General features: G+C 38.3%; 1 protein-coding gene and 1 pseudogene across 1 annotated transcript in view; both read right to left on the bottom strand.

Annotated features, from left to right (window-relative positions):
• Positions 1 to 21,857, bottom strand: part of LOC145909694 (serine/threonine-protein kinase/endoribonuclease IRE1-like) — a 137,874-nt gene that overhangs the window by 65,920 nt on the left and 50,097 nt on the right. The window lies entirely within an intron of this gene.
• LOC145908798 (uncharacterized) lies at positions 607 to 20,936 on the bottom strand (annotated as a pseudogene).

The following is a 21,857-nucleotide window of genomic DNA, read 5'->3' as shown; positions in this document are numbered from 1 at the left end:
AAGCTTTGGAATTGGGTTGTGGGTGTTGTAAGTGGAAGTTTGATGTGGTCCAGAGTATTTTTTGAGTTTAATTTCTTTCGAAAATTAATCACAAACTGCTTTTTTTAAATCTTTAATTAACAAGACATTTTACCTTTGAAACCAAAATAGAAATTTGTTAAATTGTGTTCCTAGAGCTCCAAAAGGAGTAAAAGACGGTCACGCCAGTATAAGACCTTTATTGAAAGAAATATTAATTTCGCCTATTGGCATCTTCAGTTTCTGTCTGAAAACAGAATAGCAAAAAAAAATTAAATTAATTAATTAAGGAAAACCACAACAAAACAAAATAACTCAACACTAAGTCCACTTTCGGGACTGCCACGACAAAAAAAACGAAGCGATTAAAACGATAAAAACTATAAAAGCTGTTTTCTGCGACACGCCGCTGTGGTAGCTAGAGAAGCGACGAGTGACTGCACTAAAGGTGTTAGTAGCCAAACTGCAAAAGGTTGGGGGAGCAAGGGCAGTGACGTAGAACTGCGATAAGGCGATAACGCACACAGAATACAGAAACAGTGATGGCAAAAGGGCGACAAAAAAAGGAATGGGAGAGCGCAAAGATGGTCATTTTATGCGGGGCAGAATCATAGGCTGAATGTTTATTGACGCCCTGAGGTCGTTAAGCCATTTGTCTTCACAAATATCTAAAAGAACCATGGGAGGTTCTTGGACGAAAATTACCGTAAAACAATGCGCAATGTCTGGTTTGTTTTTAAATAGGATGGGGTGTTTATTTTGATAGTGCTTTGCCAGCGCCATCTTGTCTCCCTTGGCATCTTTGAAACAACCTGCTCGCCATGTGGAGCGGTGTGAATTCCACCTCGTGCTAAAACGATTTTTTGTTTGGCCAACATATTGTTCTTTACATGTTGTGCAGGTAGCCACGTAAATTCCATAGTTCTTGCAAGTAAGTTTTTGTCGTAAAGGGATGGTGTGGTGGAAAGGGGTGGTGATACCGGTGGCAGAGTAAACCATCGTCTTAAAATTCTTTCAGCCGCCACATAATGCACATTTTCCGCAAGGCCGAGAATACCCCTCTGTCTGTCTGTTTCCAAGTGCAAGGGCACGGTGGTTTGTCAAAATGTTGCCAAGTGTTTTTGGTCGCTTAAAAGTGACGGAAGCTGCAGGTTTAAGAGCTCTTTCCTTTGTGGAGAGTTGTAATATGTTTGGAAATGCAGTGGCCCATACTACCCTTTTGTGGGACTTCTGTTTCCGTGTTGCGGGGCCAAACCGTTGTTTCCAGTTGGCCGCTGTTGCTACGACATCCGATGTCATCTTCTTGGGGAAATGAGATCGTAGACATTTCTGCTTCAACCGTCCAAGGCTGTGGATGAAGTCCCTGTCTATCTCGTTTAGGCGGCGCATACGAACTGCTTCTGCGAAAACAATTGATTTAAAAACACAAGGGGTGTGGTGCGATAACCTATTAAAAACCGTCTTCCCATGGCCGTCGGTTTCACAAAGTCTTTTGTAATGAAACCTATTTCAGTGTCAACCGAAGTCACATGGAGGACGTCTAGGAATTCCAGGATTCCTCCAGATTGGGCTGTGCAAGCTTGTCGAAACGTGAGCGACAGATTGAAACTGGCAAACGTCTTTTTAAGTTTCTCCTGCAATGCTTTGGCATCACCTGGACTTGCAGAGACCCAGATTATGTCGTCAATGAATCTTTTTAGCAGCATTGCGTGTTTATGAATGGTAGTAGCGCATAGTTGAATGATATAATGCAAAGCAATGTTTGCCACAGATACCGAGTGATTATCACCGGTAAATATACCCGATGTTTGGGTATACAAGCAGTTGTCGAATTGGGTAACAACATTTTCCAGACAGTACATTGTAAGATGGACAAGTAGGCCTCGGCCTGCGGCACTGTACCTGGTATGGGCTTGCAGTGCATGTTCCAGTGCCTTTTTTTATTAAACCTTGGTCAAGGCTCGGGTAAAGTGCCTGTACATCTGCAGCCACGAGTACCAGATTTTTTGTGAGGTCTCGTAATGAGTACTCTGATTTCCACTTTTCGAGTGCTAGTAAGTAGTGTTTGCTGTCTTTGCAGTGTTCGTCCACTGTGCTTTGACAGAAAAGCACGCTAACAGGTTTTAAAAGGTGCTCTAGAAAGGCTGTGATGCGTGACAGCGTGGTATTACCCGCAGCATGTACAAGTCGCGTCGGTATATCCAGACACTTCGCCAGTTGCAGTTGTTCAGGTGCGAGTTTATGTGTTTTGAATAAGGGGTAGGCATAGGCAGGTCGACTGTTAGTAAAAAACTTCGATGACGGGCCTGAGACATGGTGATAATCGTTGCCGGTGGACTTAAGTCCCGCCGTGTGGTATAACATGTCCTATGTAATGGTGGGAAACAAAATTGAAATTTTGTAAACGAATTTTGTGAACGAATTTTGTGAACAAAATTCTTGACGACGACTGGCCACATGATGGGGGTAGAGGGCCATACTTGAAATTAGAAGCGTTACGCAAACGTGCTGTAACATATTATGGAATAAAAATGCTAGGTTATACAGGTGTCAAATGAGCTATTTAAATCAACACTATCGGATAAATTGGACAATGTTGGTCCAAACGTGAGATAATGGGGCCGGGGTTAAGGATTGTTCCTAAATCAGAAATCTTTTTCAACTAATTTATCAAACTATTCTGTTGGAACATGTCATACGAATTAATCCAAAACAAACTAGATTTTCATCCACTATCACACGAAACAAACGCTGTGCGAAATATGTGTGAGTAGGGCATATGTTGAAGCAAAACGTTTCTTAATTTAAAGTTGAAACGCCTCAGTAAGTATAACTTACGTCTATATATACTGTGATAACTGATTTTATCTATTCAAAAATGCAAAATGTTGCACAAAAACATCATGAACATAGCATGAATTAAAATTTGTTTTCGAAACAAAATTCGATTACAAATGCCTTTGATCCGTTAATCACTGTGTTGTATAGAGTGGGAAACAAAATTTGTTTTCGAAACAAAATTCGTTTATAAATGCATTTAAACCGTTAATCACTGTGTTGTACATAGTGGGAAACAAAATTTGTTTTTGAAACAAAATTCGATTACAAATGCCGTTGATCCGTTAATCACTGTGTTGTACATAGTGGGAAACAAAATTTGTTTTTGAAACAAAATTCGATTACAAATGCCTTTGATCCGTTAATCACTGTGTTGTACATAGTGGGAAACAAAATTTGTTTTTGAAACAAAATTCGATTACAAATGCCGTTGATCCATTAATCACTGTGTTGTAATACCATTAGTCCGACACAAATATGTTGTTCATAGTGGAAACAGAATCTGTAATTTGTGTGTGAAGTTCAAAGTCACTTGATTTAAAAATGTCAAAAAATTTTTCGAGCACCATCGCAGGCGGTCTCTCAAAATCAATTATTTCCGCCGAACCTTAGCCACCATAGTCACAAACATGCGTTTTCGTTCAGCAACAAAATTCTAAAGGACATACGCCAGTTTGATTTTCACTGCTCGACTTGTACTAACATCTAGTATTTGTGTGCAAAATTTCAAGTCGCTTGATATAAAAATGTTCAAATTGCAGGCGGGCAACTGTCAATTTGAGTTAATTTCGCCGATCCTTGGCCACCATAGTGTCAAACATGCGTTTTCGGTCGCGAATAAAAAACTAAAGGACATAGGCCAATTTGGTTTTTATTGTTCGTTTTGCACTGGCATCTAGTATTTGTGTGCAAAATTTCAAGTCGCTGGATACAAAAATGTTCAAATTGCAGGTGGCAACTGTCAGTTTGAGTAAATTTCGACGAACCTTAGCCACCATGGTGTCAAACATGCGTTTTCGGTCGCGAATAAAAAACTAAAAGACATAGGCCAATTTGGTTTTCACTGCTCGTTTTGTACTGGCATCTAGTATTTGTGTACAAAATTTCAAGTCGCTTGATATAAAAATGTTCAAATTGCAGGCGGGCAACTGTCAATTTGAGTAAATTTCGCCGAACCTCAGCCACCATAGTGTCAAACATGCGTTTTCGGTCGCGAATAAAAAACTAAATGACATAGGCCAATTTGGTTTTTCTTGTTCGTTTTGCACTGGCATCTAGTATTTGTGTGCAAAATTTCAAGTCGCTTGATATAAAAATGTTCAAATTACAAGCGGGCAACTGTCAATTTGAGTTAAATTCGACGAACCTTAGCCACCATAGAGTCAAACATGCGTTTTCGGTCGCGAATAAAAAGCTAAAGGACATAGGCCAATTTGGTTTTCACTGCTCGTTTTGCACTGGCATCTAGTATTTATGTGCAAAATTTCAAGTCGCTTGATATAAAAATGTTCAAATTGCAGGCGGGCAACTCTCAATTTGAGTTAATTTCGCCGATCCTTGGCAACCATAGTGCCAAACATGCGTTTTCGGTTGCGAATAAAAAACTAAACGATATAGGCCAATTTGGTTTGCTCTGCTCGTTTTGTACTGGCATCTAGTATTTGTGTGCAAAATTTCAAGTCGCTTGATATAAAAATGTTCAAATTGCAAGCGGGCAACTCTCAATTTGAGTTAATTTCGCCGAACCTTAGCCACCATAGTGTCAAACATGCGTTTTCGGTCACGAATATAAAACTAAAAGACATGGCCAATTTGGTTTTTCTTGTTCGTTTTGCACTGGCATCTAGTATTTGTGTGCAAAATTTCAAGTCGCTTGATATAAAAATGTTCAAATTGCAAGCGGGCAACTGTCAATTTGAGTTAATTTCGCCGAACCTTAGCCACCATAGTGTCAAACATGCGTTTTCGGTCACGAATATAAAACTAAAAGACATAGGCCAATTTGGTTTTTCTTGTTCGTTTTGCACTGGCATCTAGTATTTGTGTGCAAAATTTCAAGTCGCTTGATATAAAAATGTTCAAATTGCAGGCGGGCAACTCTCAATTTGAGTTAATTTCGCCGATCCTTGGCAACCATAGTGCCAAACATGCGTTTTCGGTCGCGAATAAAAAACTAAAGGATATAGGCCAATTTGGTTTGCTCTGCTCGTTTTGCACTGGCATCTAGTATATGTGTGCAAAATTTCAAGTCGCTTGATATAAAAATGTTCAAATTGCAAGCGGGCAACTGTCAATTTGAGTTAATTTCGACGAACCTTAGCCACCATAGAGTCAAACATGCGTTTTCGGTCGCGAATAAAAAACTAAAGGACATAGGCCAATTTGGTTTTCACTGCTCGTTTTGTACTGGCATCTAGTGTTTGTGTGCAAAATTTCAAGTCGCTTGATATAAAAATGTTCAAATTGCAAGCGGGCAACTGTCGATTTGAGTTAATTTCGACGATCCTTAGCCACCATAGTGTCAAACATGCGTTTTCGGTCGCGAATAAAAAACTAAAGGACATAGGCCAATTTGGTTTTCACTGCTCGTTTTGTACTGGCATCTAGTATTTGTGTGCAAAATTTCAAGTCGCTTGATATAAAAATGTTCAAATTGCAAGCGGGCAACTGTCAATTTGAGTTAATTTCGCCGATCCTTAGCCACCATAGTGTCAAACATGCGTTTTCGGTCGCGAATAAAAAACTAAAGGACATAGGCCAATTTGGTTTTCACTGCTCGTTTTGTACTGGCATCTAGTATATGTGTGCAAAATTTCAAGTCGCTTGATATAAAAATGTTCAAATTGCAAGCGGGCAACTGTCAATTTGAGTTAATTTCGACGAACCTTAGCCACCATAGAGTCAAACATGCGTTTTCGGTCGCGAATAAAAAATTAAAGGACATAGGCCAATTTGGTTTTCACTGCTCGTTTTGTACTGGCATTTAGTATATGTGTGCAAAATTTCAAGTCGCTTGATATAAAAATGTTCAAATTGCAAGCGGGCAACTGTCAATTTGAGTTAATTTCGACGAACCTTAGCCACCATAGAGTCAAACATGCGTTTTCGGTCGCGAATAAAAAACTAAAGGACATAGGCCAATTTGGTTTTCACTGCTCGTTTTGTACTGGCATCTAGTATATGTGTGCAAAATTTCAAGTCGCTTGATATAAAAATGTTCAAATTGCCAGCGGGCAACTCTCAATTTGAGTTAATTTCGACGAACCTTAGCCACCATAGAGTCAAACATGCGTTTTCGGTCGCGATTAAAAAAGTAAAGGACATAGGCCAATTTGGTTTTCACTGCTCGTTTTGTACTGGCATCTAGTATATGTGTGCAAAATTTCAAGTCGCTTGATATTAAAATGTTCAAATTGCAAGCAGGCAACTGTCAATTTGAGTAAATTTCGCCGAACCTTAGCCACCATAGCGTCAAACATGCGTTTTCGGTCGCGAATATAAAACTAAAGGACATACACCAATTTGGTTTTCACTGCTCGTTTTGTACTGGCATCTAGTATTTGTGTGCAAAATTTCAAGTCGCTTGATATAAAAATGTTCAAATTGCAAGCGGGCAACTGTCAATTTGAGTTAATTTCGACGAACCTTAGCCACCATAGAGTCAAACATGCGTTTTCGGTCGCGAATATAAAACTAAAGGACATAGGCCAATTTGGTTTTCACTGCTTGTTTTGTACTGGCATCTAGTATATGTGTGCAAAATTTCAAGTCGCTTGATATAAAAATGTTCAAATTGCAAGCGGGCAACTGTCAATTTGAGTAAATTTCGCCGAACCTTAGCCACCATAGCGTCAAACATGCGTTTTCGGTCGCGAATATAAAACTAAAGGACATACGCCAATTTGGTTTTCACTGCTCGTTTTGCACTGGCATCTAGTATTTGTGTGCAAAATTTCAAGTCGTTTGATATAAAAATGTTCAAATTGCAAGCGGGCAACTGTCAATTTGAGTTAATTTCGACGAACCTTAGCCACCATAGAGTCAAACATGCGTTTTCGGTCGCGAATATAAAACTAAAAGACATAGGCCAATTTGGTTTGCTCTGCTCGTTTTGTACTGGCATCTAGTATATGTGTGCAAAATTTCAAGTCGCTTGATATAAAAATGTTCAAATTGCAAGCGGGCAACTGTCAATTTGAGTTAATTTCGACGAACCTTAGCCACCATAGAGTCAAACATGCGTTTTCGGTCGCCAATAAAAAACTAAAGGACATAGGCCAATTTGGTTTTCACTGCTCGTTTTGTACTGGCATCTAGTATTTGTGTGCAAAATTTCAAGTCGCTTGATATAAAAATGTTCAAATTGCAAGCGGGCAACTGTCAATTTGAGTTAATTCCGACGATCCTTAGCCACCATAGTGTCAAACATGCGTTTTCGGTCGCGAATAAAAAACTAAAGGACATAGGCCAATTTGGTTTTCACTGCTCGTTTTGTACTGGCATCTAGTATTTGTGTGCAAAATTTCAAGTCGTTTGATATAAAAATGTTCAAATTGCAAGCGGGCAACTGTCAATTTGAGTTAATTTCGACGAACCTTAGCCACCATAGAGTCAAACATTCCTTTTCGGTCGCGAATAAAAAACTAAAGGACATAGGCCAATTTGGTTTTCACTGCTCGTTTTGTACTGGCATCTAGTATTTTTGTGCAAAATTTCAAGTCGCTTGATATAAAAATGTTCAAATTGCAAGCGGGCAACTGTCAATTTGAGTTAATTTCGACGAACCTTGGCCACCATGGAGTCAAATATGCGTTTTCGGTCGCGAATAAAAAACTAAAGGATATAGGCCAATTTGGTTTGCTCTGCTCGTTTTGTACTGGCATCTAGTATTTGTGTGCAAAATTTCAAGTCGCTTGATATAAAAATGTTCACATTGCAAGCGGGCAACTGTCAATTTGAGTTAATTTCGCCGAACCTTAGCCACCATAGTGTCAAACATGCGTTTTCGGTCGCGAATAAAAAACTAAAGGACATAGGCCAATTTGGTTTTCACTGCTCGTTTTGTACTGGCATCTAGTATTTGTGTGCAAAATTTCAAGTCGCTTGATATAGAAATGTTGAAATTGCAGGCGGGCAACTCTCAATTTGAGTTAATTTCGCCGATCCTTAGCCACCATAGTGTCAAACATGCGTTTTCGGTCGCGAATAAAAAACTAAAGGACATAGGCCAATTTGGTTTTCACTGCTCGTTTTGTACTGGCATCTAGTATTTGTGTGCAAAATTTCAAGTCGCTTGATATAAAAATGTTCACATTGCAGGCAGGCAACTGTCAATTTGTGTTAATTTCGACGAACCTTAGCCACCATAGTGCCAAACATGCGTTTTCGGTCGCGAATATAAAACTAAAAGACATAGGCCAATTTGGTTTTTCTTGTTCGTTTTGCACTGGCATCTAGTATTTATGTGCAAAATTTCAAGTCGCTTGATATAAAAATGTTCAAATTGCAGGCGGGCAACTCTCAATTTGAGTTAATTTCGCCGATCCTTGGCAACCATAGTGCCAAACATGCGTTTTCGGTCGCGAATAAAAAACTAAAGGATATAGGCCAATTTGGTTTGCTCTGCTCGTTTTGTACTGGCATCTAGTATATGTGTGCAAAATTTCAAGTCGCTTGATATAAAAATGTTCAAATTGCAAGCGGGCAACTGTCAATTTGAGTTAATTTCGACGAACCTTAGCCACCATAGAGTCAAACATGCGTTTTCGGTCGCGAATAAAAAACTAAAGGACATAGGCCAATTTGGTTTTCATTGCTCGTTTTGTTCTGGCATCTAGTATTTGTGTGCAAAATTTCAAGTCGCTTGATATAAAAATGTTCAAATTGCAAGCGGGCAACTGTCAATTTGAGTTAATTTCGACGATCCTTAGCCACCATAGTGTCAAACATGCGTTTTCGGTCGCGAATAAAAAATTAAAGGACATAGGCCAATTTGGTTTTCACTGCTCGTTTTGTACTGGCATCTAGTATTTGTGTGCAAAATTTCAAGTCGCTTGATATAAAAATGTTCAAATTGCAAGCGGGCAACTGTCAATTTGAGTTAATTTCGCCGATCCTTAGCCACCATAGTGTCAAACATGCGTTTTCGGTCGCGAATAAAAAACTAAAGGACATAGGCCAATTTGGTTTTCACTGCTCGTTTTGTACTGGCATCTAGTATATGTGTGCAAAATTTCAAGTCGCTTGATATAAAAATGCTCAAATTGCAAGCGGGCAACTGTCAATTTGAGTTAATTTCGACGATCCTTAGCCACCATAGTGTCAAACATGCGTTTTCGGTCGCGAATAAAAAACTAAAGGACATAGGCCAATTTGGTTTTCACTGCTCGTTTTGTACTGGCATCTAGTATTTGTGTGCAAAATTTCAAGTCGCTTGATATAAAAATGTTCAAATTGCAAGCGGGCAACTGTCAATTTGAGTTAATTTCGCCGATCCTTGGCCACCATAGTGTCAAACATGCGTTTTCGGTCGCGAATAAAAAACTAAAGGACATAGGCCAATTTGGTTTTTATTGTTCGTTTTGCACTGGCATCTAGTATTTGTGTGCAAAATTTCAAGTCGCTGGATACAAAAATGTTCAAATTGCAGGCGGCAACTGTCAGTTTGAGTAAATTTCGACGAACCTTAGCCACCATGGTGTCAAACATGCGTTTTCGGTCGCGAATAAAAAACTAAAAGACATAGGCCAATTTGGTTTTCACTGCTCGTTTTGTACTGGCATCTAGTATTTGTGTACAAAATTTCAAGTCGCTTGATATAAAAATGTTCAAATTGCAGGCGGGCAACTGTCAATTTGAGTAAATTTCGCCGAACCTCAGCCACCATAGTGTCAAACATGCGTTTTCGGTCGCGAATAAAAAACTAAATGACATAGGCCAATTTGGTTTTTCTTGTTCGTTTTGCACTGGCATCTAGTATTTGTGTGCAAAATTTCAAGTCGCTTGATATAAAAATGTTCAAATTACAAGCGGGCAACTGTCAATTTGAGTTAAATTCGACGAACCTTAGCCACCATAGAGTCAAACATGCGTTTTCGGTCGCGAATAAAAAGCTAAAGGACATAGGCCAATTTGGTTTTCACTGCTCGTTTTGCACTGGCATCTAGTATTTATGTGCAAAATTTCAAGTCGCTTGATATAAAAATGTTCAAATTGCAGGCGGGCAACTCTCAATTTGAGTTAATTTCGCCGATCCTTGGCAACCATAGTGCCAAACATGCGTTTTCGGTTGCGAATAAAAAACTAAACGATATAGGCCAATTTGGTTTGCTCTGCTCGTTTTGTACTGGCATCTAGTATTTGTGTGCAAAATTTCAAGTCGCTTGATATAAAAATGTTCAAATTGCAAGCGGGCAACTCTCAATTTGAGTTAATTTCGCCGAACCTTAGCCACCATAGTGTCAAACATGCGTTTTCGGTCACGAATATAAAACTAAAAGACATGGCCAATTTGGTTTTTCTTGTTCGTTTTGCACTGGCATCTAGTATTTGTGTGCAAAATTTCAAGTCGCTTGATATAAAAATGTTCAAATTGCAAGCGGGCAACTGTCAATTTGAGTTAATTTCGCCGAACCTTAGCCACCATAGTGTCAAACATGCGTTTTCGGTCACGAATATAAAACTAAAAGACATAGGCCAATTTGGTCTTTCTTGTTCGTTTTGCACTGGCATCTAGTATTTGTGTGCAAAATTTCAAGTCGCTTGATATAAAAATGTTCAAATTGCAGGCGGACAACTCTCAATTTGAGTTAATTTCGCCGATCCTTGGCAACCATAGTGCCAAACATGCGTTTTCGGTCGCGAATAAAAAACTAAAGGATATAGGCCAATTTGGTTTGCTCTGCTCGTTTTGCACTGGCATCTAGTATATGTGTGCAAAATTTCAAGTCGCTTGATATAAAAATGTTCAAATTGCAAGCGGGCAACTGTCAATTTGAGTTAATTTCGACGAACCTTAGCCACCATAGAGTCAAACATGCGTTTTCGGTCGCGAATAAAAAACTAAAGGACATAGGCCAATTTGGTTTTCACTGCTCGTTTTGTACTGGCATCTAGTGTTTGTGTGCAAAATTTCAAGTCGCTTGATATAAAAATGTTCAAATTGCAAGCGGGCAACTGTCGATTTGAGTTAATTTCGACGATCCTTAGCCACCATAGTGTCAAACATGCGTTTTCGGTCGCGAATAAAAAACTAAAGGACATAGGCCAATTTGGTTTTCACTGCTCGTTTTGTACTGGCATCTAGTATTTGTGTGCAAAATTTCAAGTCGCTTGATATAAAAATGTTCAAATTGCAAGCGGGCAACTGTCAATTTGAGTTAATTTCGCCGATCCTTAGCCACCATAGTGTCAAACATGCGTTTTCGGTCGCGAATAAAAAACTAAAGGACATAGGCCAATTTGGTTTTCACTGCTCGTTTTGTACTGGCATCTAGTATATGTGTGCAAAATTTCAAGTCGCTTGATATAAAAATGTTCAAATTGCAAGCGGGCAACTGTCAATTTGAGTTAATTTCGACGAACCTTAGCCACCATAGAGTCAAACATGCGTTTTCGGTCGCGAATAAAAAATTAAAGGACATAGGCCAATTTGGTTTTCACTGCTCGTTTTGTACTGGCATTTAGTATATGTGTGCAAAATTTCAAGTCGCTTGATATAAAAATGTTCAAATTGCAAGCGGGCAACTGTCAATTTGAGTTAATTTCGACGAACCTTAGCCACCATAGAGTCAAACATGCGTTTTCGGTCGCGAATAAAAAACTAAAGGACATAGGCCAATTTGGTTTTCACTGCTCGTTTTGTACTGGCATCTAGTATATGTGTGCAAAATTTCAAGTCGCTTGATATAAAAATGTTCAAATTGCCAGCGGGCAACTGTCAATTTGAGTTAATTTCGACGAACCTTAGCCACCATAGAGTCAAACATGCGTTTTCGGTCGCGATTAAAAAAGTAAAGGACATAGGCCAATTTGGTTTTCACTGCTCGTTTTGTACTGGCATCTAGTATATGTGTGCAAAATTTCAAGTCGCTTGATATTAAAATGTTCAAATTGCAAGCAGGCAACTGTCAATTTGAGTAAATTTCGCCGAACCTTAGCCACCATAGCGTCAAACATGCGTTTTCGGTCGCGAATATAAAACTAAAGGACATAGGCCAATTTGGTTTTCACTGCTCGTTTTGTACTGGCATCTAGTATTTGTGTGCAAAATTTCAAGTCGCTTGATATAAAAATGTTCAAATTGCAAGCGGGCAACTGTCAATTTGAGTTAATTTCGACGAACCTTAGCCACCATAGAGTCAAACATGCGTTTTCGGTCGCGAATATAAAACTAAAGGACATAGGCCAATTTGGTTTTCACTGCTTGTTTTGTACTGGCATCTAGTATATGTGTGCAAAATTTCAAGTCGCTTGATATAAAAATGTTCAAATTGCAAGCGGGCAACTGTCAATTTGAGTAAATTTCGCCGAACCTTAGCCACCATAGCGTCAAACATGCGTTTTCGGTCGCGAATATAAAACTAAAGGACATACGCCAATTTGGTTTTCACTGCTCGTTTTGCACTGGCATCTAGTATTTGTGTGCAAAATTTCAAGTCGTTTGATATAAAAATGTTCAAATTGCAAGCGGGCAACTGTCAATTTGAGTTAATTTCGACGAACCTTAGCCACCATAGAGTCAAACATGCGTTTTCGGTCGCGAATATAAAACTAAAAGACATAGGCCAATTTGGTTTGCTCTGCTCGTTTTGTACTGGCATCTAGTATATGTGTGCAAAATTTCAAGTCGCTTGATATAAAAATGTTCAAATTGCAAGCGGGCAACTGTCAATTTGAGTTAATTTCGACGAACCTTAGCCACCATAGAGTCAAACATGCGTTTTCGGTCGCCAATAAAAAACTAAAGGACATAGGCCAATTTGGTTTTCACTGCTCGTTTTGTACTGGCATCTAGTATTTGTGTGCAAAATTTCAAGTCGCTTGATATAAAAATGTTCAAATTGCAAGCGGGCAACTGTCAATTTGAGTTAATTCCGACGATCCTTAGCCACCATAGTGTCAAACATGCGTTTTCGGTCGCGAATAAAAAACTAAAGGACATAGGCCAATTTGGTTTTCACTGCTCGTTTTGTACTGGCATCTAGTATTTGTGTGCAAAATTTCAAGTCGTTTGATATAAAAATGTTCAAATTGCAAGCGGGCAACTGTCAATTTGAGTTAATTTCGACGAACCTTAGCCACCATAGAGTCAAACATTCCTTTTCGGTCGCGAATAAAAAACTAAAGGACATAGGCCAATTTGGTTTTCACTGCTCGTTTTGTACTGGCATCTAGTATTTTTGTGCAAAATTTCAAGTCGCTTGATATAAAAATGTTCAAATTGCAAGCGGGCAACTGTCAATTTGAGTTAATTTCGACGAACCTTGGCCACCATGGAGTCAAATATGCGTTTTCGGTCGCGAATAAAAAACTAAAGGATATAGGCCAATTTGGTTTGCTCTGCTCGTTTTGTACTGGCATCTAGTATTTGTGTGCAAAATTTCAAGTCGCTTGATATAAAAATGTTCACATTGCAAGCGGGCAACTGTCAATTTGAGTTAATTTCGCCGAACCTTAGCCACCATAGTGTCAAACATGCGTTTTCGGTCGCGAATAAAAAACTAAAGGACATAGGCCAATTTGGTTTTCACTGCTCGTTTTGTACGGGCATCTAGTATTTGTGTGCAAAATTTCAAGTCGCTTGATATAGAAATGTTGAAATTGCAGGCGGGCAACTCTCAATTTGAGTTAATTTCGCCGATCCTTAGCCACCATAGTGTCAAACATGCGTTTTCGGTCGCGAATAAAAAACTAAAGGACATAGGCCAATTTGGTTTTCACTGCTCGTTTTGTACTGGCATCTAGTATTTGTGTGCAAAATTTCAAGTCGCTTGATATAAAAATGTTCACATTGCAGGCAGGCAACTGTCAATTTGTGTTAATTTCGACGAACCTTAGCCACCATAGTGCCAAACATGCGTTTTCGGTCGCGAATATAAAACTAAAAGACATAGGCCAATTTGGTTTTTCTTGTTCGTTTTGCACTGGCATCTAGTATTTATGTGCAAAATTTCAAGTCGCTTGATATAAAAATGTTCAAATTGCAGGCGGGCAACTCTCAATTTGAGTTAATTTCGCCGATCCTTGGCAACCATAGTGCCAAACATGCGTTTTCGGTCGCGAATAAAAAACTAAAGGATATAGGCCAATTTGGTTTGCTCTGCTCGTTTTGTACTGGCATCTAGTATATGTGTGCAAAATTTCAAGTCGCTTGATATAAAAATGTTCAAATTGCAAGCGGGCAACTGTCAATTTGAGTTAATTTCGACGAACCTTAGCCACCATAGAGTCAAACATGCGTTTTCGGTCGCGAATAAAAAACTAAAGGACATAGGCCAATTTGGTTTTCATTGCTCGTTTTGTTCTGGCATCTAGTATTTGTGTGCAAAATTTCAAGTCGCTTGATATAAAAATGTTCAAATTGCAAGCGGGCAACTGTCAATTTGAGTTAATTTCGACGATCCTTAGCCACCATAGTGTCAAACATGCGTTTTCGGTCGCGAATAAAAAACTAAAGGACATAGGCCAATTTGGTTTTCACTGCTCGTTTTGTACTGGCATCTAGTATTTGTGTGCAAAATTTCAAGTCGCTTGATATAAAAATGTTCAAATTGCAAGCGGGCAACTGTCAATTTGAGTTAATTTCGCCGATCCTTAGCCACCATAGTGTCAAACATGCGTTTTCGGTCGCGAATAAAAAACTAAAGGACATAGGCCAATTTGGTTTTCACTGCTCGTTTTGTACTGGCATCTAGTATATGTGTGCAAAATTTCAAGTCGCTTGATATAAAAATGCTCAAATTGCAAGCGGGCAACTGTCAATTTGAGTTAATTTCGACGATCCTTAGCCACCATAGTGTCAAACATGCGTTTTCGGTCGCGAATAAAAAACTAAAGGACATAGGCCAATTTGGTTTTCACTGCTCGTTTTGTACTGGCATCTAGTATTTGTGTGCAAAATTTCAAGTCGCTTGATATAAAAATGTTCAAATTGCAAGCGGGCAACTGTCAATTTGAGTTAATTTCGCCGATCCTTAGCCACCATAGTGTCAAACATGCGTTTTCGGTCGCGAATAAAAAACTAAAGGACATAGGCCAATTTGGTTTTCACTGCTCGTTTTGTACTGGCATCTAGTATATGTGTGCAAAATTTCAAGTCGCTTGATATAAAAATGTTCAAATTGCAAGCGGGCAACTGTCAATTTGAGTTAATTTCGACGAACCTTAGCCACCATAGAGTCAAACATGCGTTTTCCATCGCGAATAAAAAACTAAAGTACATAGGCCAATTTGGTTTTCACTGCTCGTTTTGTACTGGCATCTAGTATTTGTGTGCAAAATTTCAAGTCGCTTGATATAAAAATGTTCAAATTGCAAGCGGGCAACTGTCAATTTGAGTAAATTTCGCCGAACCTTAGCCACCATAGCGTCAAACATGCGTTTTCCTTCGCGAATAAAAAACTAAAAGATATAGGCCAATTTGGTTTTCACTGCTCGTTTTGTATACTGGCATCTAGTATTTGTGTGCAAAATTTCAAGTCGCTTGATATAAAAATGTTCAAATTGCAGGCGGGCAGCTGTCAATTTGTGTTATTTTCGCCGATCCTTAGCCACATAGTTTCGAACATACGTTTTCGTTCACCAATAAAATTCTAAAGGACACAAATACTAGATGCCAATACAAAGTGAGCGGTGGAAACCAAATTAGCCTATGTCCTTTGGAAATTTGTTGGTGAACAACAACGCATGCTCAAACTATGATGCTGGCTAAGGTTCGGCGGAATTAATTGATTTGGAGATCTTCCCGCCTTCGATTTGAACATTTTTATATCAAGCGACTTGAAATTTTGCACACAAATAGTAAATGCCAGTAGAAAACGAACAGTGAAAACCAAATTGGCCTATGTCTTTTAGTTTTTTATTCGCGACCGAAAACGCATGTTTGACGCTACGGTGGCTAAGGTTCGGCGGAATTACGTAATTTTGAGAGTTGCCCGCCTGTGATTTGAACAATTTTATATCAAGCGACTTGAAATTTTGCAAACAAATACTAGATGCCAGTACAAAACAAGCAGTGAAAACCAAATTGGCCTATGTCCTTTAGTTTTTTGTTCGTGAAGGAAAACGCATGTTTGACACTATGGTGGCTAAGGTTCGGCGGATCTAACTAATTTTGACAGTTGACCGCCTATGATTTCAACATTTTTCCATCAAGCGATTTGAAGTTTTGCACACAAATATTAGATGCCAGTACAAAACGAACAATCAAAACCAAATTGGCCTATGTCCTTTAGTTTTTTATTCGCGAACGAAAACGCATGTTTGGCACTATGGTGGTTAAGGTTCGGCGGAATTATGTAATTTTGAGAGTTGCCCGCCTGTGATTTGCACATTTTAATATCAGGGGACTTGAAGTTTTGCACACAAATACTAGATGCCAGAACAAAACGAGCAGTGAAAACTGCTAAGGCATGATGGCTACTGTCAAATTCTGATGGTTGGCCGCCTACCTTTGCTTTATTTTGAAGTCAATTGACGTGAAGTTTTAAACACAAATACAAATTTGGTTTCCCACTATGGTCACTATAGTGAGTAACGGATCAAAATCCTTTGAAAACGAATTTTGTTTCGAAAACAAATTATGTTTCCCACTATGTACAACATGGTGAGTAACGGATCAAAGTCATTTGAAAACGAATTTTGTTTCGAAAACAAATTATGTTTCCCACTATGTACAACATGGTGAGTAACGAACCAAAGCATTTGTAAACGAAATTAATTTCGAAAACGAATTTTTGTTTCCCGGTATAGACATCATGGTGAGTAACGAACCAAAGGCATTTGTAAACGAATTTTGTTTCGAAAACAAATTATGTTTCCCACTATGTACAACATGGTGAGTAACGAACCAAAGTCATTTGTAAACGAATTTTGTTTCGAAAACAAATTATGTTTCCCACTATGCACAACATGGTGAGTAACGGATCAAAGTCATTTGAAAACGAATTTTGTTTCGAAAACAAATTATGTTTCCTGCTATGGGCAACATAGATAGTAACGATCCAAAGGCATTTGTAAACGAATTTTGTTTCGAAAACGAATTTTGTTTCCCGCTATGGGCAACATAGATAGCAACGATCCAAAGGCATTTGTAAACAAATTTTGTTTCGAAAACGAATTTTGTTTCCCGCTATGGGCAACATAGATAGTAACGATCCAAAGGCATTTGTAAACGAATTTTGTTTCCCGCTATGGGCAACATAGATAGTAACGATACAAAGGCATTTGTAAACGAATTTTGTTTCGAAAACGAATTTTGTTTCCCGGTATGGGCAACATAGATAGTAACGATCCAAAGGCATTTGTAAACGAATTTTGTTTCGAAAACGAATTTTGTTTCCCGCTATGGGCAACATAGATAGTAACGATCCAAAGGCATTTGTAAACGAATTTTGTTTCGAAAACGAATTTTGTTTCCCGCTATGGGCAACATTGATAGTAACGATCCAAAGGCATTTGTAAACGAATTTTGTTTCGAAAACAAATTTTGTTTCCCGCTATGGGCAACATAGATAGTAACGATCCAAAAGCATTTGTGAACGAATTTTGTTTCGAAAACGAATTTTGTTTCCAGCTATGGGCAACATAGATAGTAACGATACAAAGGCATTTGTAAACGAATTTTGTTTCGAAAACAAATTTTGTTTCCAGCTATGGGCAACATAGATAGTAACGATACAAAGGCATTTGTAAACAAATTTTGTTTCGAAAACGAATTTTGTTTCCCGCTATGGGCAACATAGATAGTAACGATCCAAAGGCATTTGTAAACGAATTTTGTTTCGAAAACGAATTTTGTTTCCCGCTATGGGCAACATAGATAGTAACGATACAAAGGCATTTGTAAACGAATTTTGTTTCGAAAACGAATTTTGTTTCCCGCTATGGGCAACATAGATAGTAACGATCCAAAGGCATTTGTGAACGAATTTTGTTTCGAAAACGAATTTTGTTTCCCGCTATGGGCAACATAGAGAGTAACGATCCAAAGGCATTTGTAAACGAATTTTGTTTCGAAAACGAATTTTGTTTCCCGCTATGGGCAACATTGATAGTAACGATCCAAAGGCATTTGTAAACGAATTTTGTTTCGAAAACAAATTTTGTTTCCCGCTATGGGCAACATAGATAGTAACGATCCAAAAGCATTTGTAAACGAATTTTGTTTCGAAAACGAATTTTGTTTCCAGCTATGGGCAACATAGATTGCAACGATCCAAAGGCATTTGTAAACGAATTTTGTTTCAAAAACGAATTTTGTTTCCCGCTATGGGCAACATAGATAGTAACGATCCAAAGGCATTTGTAAACGAATTTTGTTTCGAAAACGAATTTTGTTTCCCGCTATGGGCAACATAGATAGAAACGATCCAAAGGCATTTGTAAACGAATTTTGTTTCCCGCTATGGGCAACATAGATAGTAACGATACAAAGGCATTTGTAAACGAATTTTGTTTCGAAAACGAATTTTGTTTCCCGCTATGGGCAACATAGATAGCAACGATCCAAAGGCATTTGTAAACGAATTTTGTTTCGAAAACGAATTTTGTTTCCCGCTATGGGCAACATAGATAGCAACGATCCAAAGGCATTTGTAAACGAATTTTGTTTCGAAAACGAATTTTGTTTCCTGCTATGGGCAACATAGATAGTAACGATCCAAAGGCGTTTGTAAACGAATTTTGTTTCGAAAACGAATTTTTGTTTCCCGGTGTAGACATCATGGTGAGTAACGAACCAAAGGCATTTGTAAACGAATTTTGTTCCGAAAACGAATTTTGTTTCCCGCTATGGGCAATATAGATAGTAACTATCCAAAGGCATTTGTAAACCAATTTTGTTTCGAAAACAAATTTTGTTTCCTGCTATGGGCAACATAGATAGTAACGATCCAAAGGCATTTGTAAACCAATTTTGTTTCGAAAACAAATTTTGTTTTCGCTATGGGCAACATAGATAGTAACGATCCAAAGGCATTTGTAAACGAATTTTGTTTCGAAAACTAATTTTGTTTCCCGCTATGGGCAACATAGATAGAAACGATCCAAAGGCATTTGTAAACGAATTTTGTTTCGAAAACGAATTTTGTTTCCCGCTATGGGCAACATAGATAGTAACGATACAAAGGCATTTGTAAACGAATTTTGTTTCGAAAACAAATTTTGTTTCCCGCTATGGGCAACATAGATAGCAACGATCCAAAGGCATTTGTAAACGAATTTTGTTTCGAAAACGAATTTTGTTTCCCGCTATGGGCAACATAGATAGTAACGATACAAAGGCATTTGTAAACGAATTTTGTTTCGAAAACAAATTTTGTTTCCCGCTATGGGCAACATAGATAGTAACGATCCGAAGGCATTTGTAAACGAATTTTGTTTCGAAAACGAATTTTGTTTCCCGCTATGGGCAACATAGATAGTAACGATCCAAAGGCGTTTGTAAACGAATTTTGTTTCGAAAACGAATTTTTGTTTCCCGGTATAGACATCATGGTGAGTAACGAACCAAAGGCATTTGTAAACGAATTTTGTTCCGAAAACGAATTTTGTTTCCCGCTATGGGCAATATAGATAGTAACTATCCAAAGGCATTTGTAAACGAATTTTGTTTCGAAAACAAATTTTGTTTCCTGCTATGGGCAACATAGATAGTAACGATCCAAAGGCATTTGTAAACGAATTTTGTTTCGAAAACAAATTTTGTTTCCGCTATGGGCAACATAGATAGTAACGATCCAAAGGCATTTGTAAACGCATTTTGTTTCGGAAACGAATTTTGTTTTCCGCTATGGGCAACATAGATACTAACGATCCAGAGGCATTTGTAAACGAATTTTGTTTCGAAAACATAATTTGTTTCCCACTGTTTACAACATAGTGAGTAACGTTCTAAAGGCATTTGTAAACGAATTTTGTTTCGAAAACAAATTTTGTTTTCACAGTTTCATTTTTGATACTTCAAAATTTGGGCATTTCAAAACGGTCTTTGATTTGTTAACAAAATTTGTTTACAAAAATATGTTTTTGAATACTGACGTCATTATATTAAATATCAGCTCTTTGTTTCCATCAAGCGATATTCACTTTTAAAAAAAAGTTTTTCCAAAAAATTTGTTTCGAATTTCGTTTTTGACCATAACCACCTTTTCTGAAATTCGTTTTGAACTCTGTTTCGAATTTTGCTTTTGGAAACAAAATTGATTATTTCAAAACAAAATTTGTTTCGGGAAAACGAAATTCGAAACGAATTTTTTTTTCTTATGGAAAAATGTATAGGCCACCATATCCTTGTCTATGACGCAGGCCCTGTGGAGATTTTTCAAAACAACTTCGCATTCACTGTATATATGCCTTTGGTAGCTATCTAAATCTTTGGGGCTTCTTGGCAGTATGGTAAACTTTTCAAGCTCCTTGCGCATTATGGAATAATAGTCAGAATTTTCTGAAACCACAATTTTACCATCCTTGTCAGTCTCGCATAAGACTATAGCGCTTTTGTCAACCATCTCTTTTAGTTTTCTTAGGCTGGAGCGGTAGTGGAGATTTAGATTATTCTGTGTACTGTATATGCAGTGCACTGAAGATCCGAGAGCACGCATTTTTTCCCGTACACCTTCTGTATACGCAATAGTTTTGTCGACGAGTAGGTTTGCGTCAGGCCTCGAGTGTTTTAAGATTTTTAGTTTTGAGGGCAATGTCAGCTTTTCCTCGCCAGCCCAAAAGTTTCTCTCTCTGTGCGGAAGCCAATGCGCCAGCGCGTGAGCGCGCGGGCGTACGCTACGCTCGCGACAGTTTCTGTGTGGACCCGGCCTAAGTTCTTTCCTAAGGGACGCGAAATATTTTACCACACTGCTCATGTGAGCGCATTTCTTCACAGTGTGGTTGTTAAAACGTACAGGGTAAAGATGGTCACTTTAGGCGCCATATATATATAAAAACACATATATCATAATACCGTAAGAACTTTGCCGTAAATGTGATACTCGGCGCAAAATTACCTCTAATAGTACAGATACATATTTCATCAGTTACGAAGTCTAAAGTTTGTCTGAACGCACTTTTTGTCGCAAGCAGAAAAAATATAATTTAGAGGATTTTATGATATAAAAACGATTTTGACCCTCACATGTATCTTGTTTAACTTTGAATAAGAAAGCCGAAGCTAACATGCTGACCAGACGTTACGAACACGGCTGTGGTCATCATCAGTGCAATAATTAACCCAAAGCTTTTTGCACGTAAAAGTATATTACTAAAAAAAACAGTATTTTTTTGGTTAGTGATATGTTTTCAATACAAACCAGCTGGATTTCCACCATCACGATGCTACGCAGTTTGAAAAGCATTCAAAAATAGTGTTATTTTGGTGTATGCCGAAAAAGGACATAGTTGTTCATCGCAAAAGAATTTGGGCAAAGCGCGAAATCATGCGACCGCGTTCATTCATCACTTTCTCATTATTATTCACATGTTGATGAAGTTATTCAGTACCTGGTACAAGATTAATCTCATGTTGTTTGGTGGGAGACTAAATTAGAAGATAAAGTAGGTGCTTGGTACTGCGTGTCGCGATTGCTAAAAGTAGAAACAACTTCACATCAAGTGGTTGGGAAGTTACCTGCTACGTGTTTAGTGGTAATGTAGTTTTTCTATAAAGTCGGGGTCTTGTAGCAGTTTGTCCGCATTCAGTTGACCAAAAAAAGTAGGTTTCAAGAAGCAGCTAAAGCAAAGTGTTAAAAATTAGTGCGAGGTCTAAGTAACAAGAATGCAAATTAATT

The sequence above is a fragment of the Ascidia mentula genome, chromosome 7, assembly GCF_947561715.1.
Source record: "Ascidia mentula chromosome 7, kaAscMent1.1, whole genome shotgun sequence".
NCBI lineage: Eukaryota > Metazoa > Chordata > Ascidiacea > Phlebobranchia > Ascidiidae > Ascidia > Ascidia mentula.
Note: the sequence above shows the minus strand (reverse complement) of the source record. Positions and strands in the feature narration are given on the sequence as shown.